The 5,830-nt window shown below is 40.9% G+C and overlaps 1 non-coding gene across 1 annotated transcript; it reads right to left on the bottom strand.

The window, feature by feature from the left end:
• Positions 1–5,723: 5,723 nt before the first annotated feature.
• On the bottom strand, positions 5,724–5,830 carry LOC146406400 (U6 spliceosomal RNA). Its single transcript, XR_014833182.1, has one exon. It is a non-coding gene; the product is annotated as a U6 spliceosomal RNA (small nuclear RNA).

Below are 5,830 nucleotides of genomic sequence, written 5' to 3'. Positions count from 1 at the left end.
AAGTAAAGGGGAGGAGACACGCCTCAGCCTGCAGTGCATCTTCGAAAAGCATAAAAGAAGAGTGAGGAAGGAACCTCATCATGCCAGCACAGTTCAGCTTCTCATGGTATGGTGCCACAGAGGTTTAGAGATCTGCTGGCCAGGAGGGCTGGCTTTAGGTCCTGGCCAGTTGCTCTGTGAAGGGAGAGAGATGGATGGTCCATGTACCCAGGCAGCTCCTTAATCATCCTGTGGTTAATCTTGAATATGGGTGTCTAATTTTAACCATTTTATTTGGGAAAGATTTAGACCAGAGGCCCTTGTCAGGGATCCTTGGGACCCCTTAGAGGTTCGTGGACAAAATTCAAGAGGTTGGTAAACTTGGGGAAAAGTTGCATCTTTGTTTTCACTCACCTCTGCTGAAATATATGAAATGTTGTAAATTCATGGCTTTATGAAATATTAATAAAACTGGTGACTTTGTCATCTATGGAAATAAGATATTTTTAATATTACTTTACAGTTGTTGAAGATATCACAAACTATCAGTTATACTCATTGCTACCTAGAAATTATGAGTTATCAGACCTGCCACTAGATTCTTAATATATTATTCATAAAGAAGCATATATCAATACTCCATTTTTATTTTTTAATACTTTGATGACTAAATTTCAATGTAACTGGTTTCCTTTGCAATCCTATCATTGTTTAATGCAAAATATTTTTCTGAGGCTTCATCAGGCCACCAAAGAGAGCTCATGGTATAAAAAAAGGTGAGGGGATGGAGTGCCTTTTGGCATAGAGGGTTAGGGATCCGGTGTTGTCACTTTGGCTCGGGTTGCTGTTGTAGTGCAGGTTCAATTCCTGGCTCAGGGAACTTCCATACGCCATGGGTGTGGCCAAAAAAAAAAAAAAAAAAAGGTTAAGAGCCTCAGGTTTAGGCTCTGGAAGGTTTTCTCAAACTGAGACCCAAGGACATACTCTGGGAAGTCTTCTAATTTTGAATGTTCAGTTTTGCTGCTAAACAAATTTTGTTTGTTTTTTTGCTTCTTAGGGCCATACCTGAAGCATATGGAGGTTCCCAGGCTAGGGGTCCAATCAGAGCTACAGCTGCTGGCCTACACCATAGCCACAGCAACACCAGATCCGAGTTAAGGCTTCCACCTACACCACAGCTCACAGCAACACCGGATCCTTAACCCACTGAGCGAGGCCAGGGATCGAACCTGAAACCTCATGGTTCCTAGTCAGATTCATTTCCATTGTGCCATGATGGTAGCTCCTAAACAAATGTTTATAATTTTGATGTATAATGTTCCCAATAGTTTGTACGATTACCTTATAATCCAGTACTGCTGTGTCATCTCAGTTTCCAAGTTTGCATTTACAACAGAGGTGGTGCAAGCAGCTCCACCAGAATTGTTCCATTCTGATTAGAAAAGAACAGAGACAAATTGAATATGTCAATGGTGACAGTACAAAACAACAAGAAGAAAAAAATCGTGTGGAAGTTGGTAGAAGGAAGTGCGCTAAACTCAAAGAACCTGCTTCCTTGTAGTTGGCACCCTCGTCAGGTGGCAGAATTCAGTGCAGCAACACGGTATCAATTATCACAGAAAATTAATGATTTTAGTTTGAATTGTTTTGAGTCATAAGTTTGTTTGAACTTGTAGTTCTGTCTGGGCTTTTACAGTAGTGTAATAAGTATTAGGATAAGTATCCTTAGCTTCATGTTTTATACTTCCTTCAAGAAGCTGGGTATGTTTTTCTTCTCCTTTAAGGGGACTCGTTCTTCAAGGGTGAGAAATATTGGGCTCTGGCCCTTACTCATAACTCTTCCGGTTTCCTTTTCTGGCTTACCCCTTTTTCTTTTCAAGAAAAACTGAGGGAGGGTCTCAAGCATTAGAATGACTTGATTTCAAAAGCTCCCCAGATACTGGATTAAACAGCAAATCACCTAGTAATTTCTGGAAATTTCAAGAGTGTGATTCCTTGGTTTGTACAAAGTCACTTCCCACATTGTGAGGACTGAAGCAAATCAGTGGTTTTATTCCGGCGAGTGCTTTGGATTGTTTGGCTTGCTCAAGATACAGCTTCCTCGTGATGTTAGCACTAATCATGGGGGTGGGGGAGGGGAGTCCTACTGTCACGAAGTCAAGGGGACAGGGCAGGCTGAAAAGTGACGTACATAAAATATCCCTCCTTTCCTAATCTACCTTGGAAGGTACTTAAGTCATGTGTCTCTCGTCCTATAGTTTAAAAATTATATTTTAGAGTCACTTCTAATATCATGTAGTCTTTCACTTTGGGGACTATTTTGCATATGAGTGCCAATTCAGATGTAAGCTTAAGTCATCCCATATCACCCATGAATGTTGGCAGTGGAAGAAATACCTTTCCTATAGTTTCAGTTCTGGACTGAAAAACCGGGGAAGAAACTCCATTTTCTTTTTGGCACAAATCAGAAAAACAGCTACTGTGCAGTTTCCTTGTTAACTGGACTAATACTGTTAATTCCGATTTAAGAAATTATCTGGGAGTCCCCATGTGTCTCAGAGGTAACAAACCAAACTGGTATCCATGAGGATTCGGGTTCAATCCCTGCCCTTGCTCAGTGAGTTAAGGATCCTGCGTTGCTGTGGCTCTGGCGTAGACCAGCCGCTGTAGCTCCAGTTTGTCCCCAGGAAGAAAAAAAAAAAAAATTAACCTGAATATTAGTTTGAGTAGAATTGTGATCTATATGCAATATTAACTAGATCGGAGAGCTTTTACATTTTCACATGCATACATAGGCTCTCCCTACCTTCCTCAACATCTCATAGTTATTGAACTTTATAAACTGGCATTGAAATATCACGACAATGTTTTCTTCGCCAATTTTATAAACTATGCGATGCAATACGTGTTATTTTTCAGAGACAAACCAGAGGTTAATTTCTCAAGGTTCTTGCTGTTTGTTTTAGCAGCATTTGATGGAGGATCTTTTATATACATTTGTAATAGATGAAAAATAAACCAGATTTCAAATTCCTTTCTTTCTTTTTTTTTTGTCTTTTGTCTTTTGTCTTTTTAGGTGCCGCACCCATGGCTTATGAAAGTTCCCAGGCTAGGGGTCTAATGAGAGCTACAGCTGCTGGCTGACACCACAGCTCACAGCAATGCCCAGATCCTTAACCCACTGAGTGAGGTCAGGGATTGAATCCGCAACCTCATGGTTTCTAGTCGATTCATTTCTGCTGCACCACATGGGAACTCCTTTTCTTTCTTTTTTAAAGCAAACCAGGTACCAAGCTTTTTTTGGACCAAATTTTGTAGGATAAGTTAAACTTAAATTGCATTCTATTAATCAACGTGAATGTATTTCTGTAAGTATAGTTATGTTGAAATTGTTTTAAAAAGCAAAAAAATCATATCTATATGTGTGTACGTGCATATATATACATATATATTTTAAAAGACAAATGTGTGTGTATATATATATATATATTTTTTTTTTTTCTGTAATAGGGCCTAAAAATTTGAAAACTTACAAAGTGTCAAAGAGTTCAATTTAAAGTCTATCACAAAGGAGTTAAAAAAACGGTGATTAGGGTTCCTGTTGTGGCACAGCAGGTTATGAATCCGGCTGGTATCCATGAGGATGTGGGTTCCACACCTGGCCTCGATCAGTGGGTTAGGGATCTGGCATTGCCATGAGCTGCCTGCAGTGTAGGTTGCGTACACGGCTTGGATCTGGGGTTGCTGTGGCTGTGGCATAGGCCAGCAGCTGCAGCTCTGATTTGACCCCTAGCCTGGGAGTTTCCACATGCCACAGGTGCAGCCATGGAAAAAAAAAAAAAAGGTGATTAACTTTGACCCTCTTGAGGATTAAATATCTGGTGTTTTTAAAAGGCGTGTAGCCCTTGTTGGACTCTGAGTCTCATTTATTCTGGCAATGTCATTCCCAGAAATAAAGAATCTCAGCTGTTCTCATTGTCCTTCCACTGCTGTGGGGGCTTCTCCAGTTGTCCCGGTGACCTTACCCTGTTTCCAGGTTGCACACTAGCCTGCAGAGTAACGGCCAGCCTTGGACAGCGCTTGGCCCCCTCCTTAAGGCAGCTTCTGCTGGGCAACACCCCCTACATCCCCCGCCGCAATGAACTCCTGACTCCTTGAGGTCAGGATGGTTTCTCTTCCATCATTTTGGTTCCTGAAGTGCCCAGAAAACTCAGTCCCACCCCTTTTCCAGAAGGAACTTAGAAAATAAGTCTCCCAGGGCCTGGGTGGAGGATACTGCTTGAGGACAGTCACTGAGAGCAGCATCCAAGGAGGTTCCGACACAAGGGGTTCTTTTGGTTTGTGTGTGGTAAAAAATACATAAATTTACCCTCTTAATTTTTAGGTGTACAGTACAGTGTTGTCAGCTATATGCACATTATTGTACAGTAGATCTCTCTGACTTTTTCATCCTGCAATACTGAAACTGTGCTCATTAAACAACTCGCTGTTTCCCTTCTTCCCAACCCCTGGTAACTGCCATTCTACTTTCGTTTCTATGAATTTGAATATTTAAGATACCTCATATAACTGGAATCATGTATCATCTGCGTTTTTGTGGTTGGCTTACTTACCTAATGTAATGTCCTCAAGGTTCAAGCTGTTGTTAGCATATGCCAGGATTTCCCTGTTTTTAAGGTGGAGTAATGCTCCACTGTATGTATATACCACATTTTGTTTATCCATTCATCTATTGATGGACATTTAGGTTGCTTCCACATTTTGGTTATTGTGAATAATACTGCACTAGACATGGGTGTGCAAATGTCTCTTCAAGATCCTGTTTTAAATTATTTTGAATATATACCTAGAAGTGGGATTGCTGAATCATGTGGTGGTTCTACTGTTATTCTTTTGAGGAACCGCCATACTGTTTCCTAGGGCAGCTGCACCATTTTACAATCCCATCAACAGTGTGCAAGGGTTGCAATAGCTCCTCATCCTTGCCAACACTTGTTATTTTCTGTTTGTTTGACTTTTCTTTTTGATATTGGCCATACTAAAGGGTGTGAGGTGATATCTCATTGTGGTTTTGATTCAGTTTCTTTTTTGGGGGGGGGCTGCACTTACAGCATATGGAGGTCCCCAGGCTAGGGGTCCAATCGGAGCTACAGCTGCTGGCCTACAGCACAGCCATAGTAGCAATGCAGGATCAAAGCTGCATCTTCGACCCACACCACAGCTCATGGCAATGCCAGATCCTTAACCCACAGGCGAGGCCAGGGATGAAATATGCATCCTCATGGATCCTAGTCAAGTTCATTAACTGCTGAGCCAAGAGGAACTCCCTTGATTCGCTTTCTCTGATGATTAGTGATGTTGAGCATCTTTTCATGTGCTTGATGACCATTTGCATATCTTTGGAGAAATGCATGTTCAAGTCCTTTCCCCATTTTATAACTGGGTCATTTGTTGTTATTGCTATTCTTGAGTTGTATGAGTTCTTTACATATTCTGGATATTAATGCCTTATTAGATATGTTTTGTAAGTATTCTGTAGGTTGCCTTTGTACTCTACTGATTATTTCCTTTGCTTCACAGAAATGTTCAAGTTTGCTGTAGTCCCTGTCATCTATTTTTGCTTTTGCTTTTGTTGCCCGTGCTTTTGGTACCACATCCAAGAAATCATTGCCATCCCAATATCATGAAGTTTCCTCTATGTTTTCTTCTAGTAGCTTTATAGTTTGGGGTCTTACATTTAGATATTTAACATGGAATGCTTCATGAATTTGCATGTCATCCTTGTGCAGGGGCCATGCTAATCTTCTCTGTATTGTTCCAATTTTAGTATATGTGCTGTAGAAGCAAGTAC

Source organism: Sus scrofa, chromosome 1 (genome assembly GCF_054392235.1).
Source record: "Sus scrofa isolate SSC_HxYL_T2T_F1_AM1 chromosome 1, Sscrofa_HxYL_maternal_Yorkshire_Landrace_v2.0, whole genome shotgun sequence".
NCBI lineage: Eukaryota > Metazoa > Chordata > Mammalia > Artiodactyla > Suidae > Sus > Sus scrofa.
Note: the sequence above shows the minus strand (reverse complement) of the source record. Positions and strands in the feature narration are given on the sequence as shown.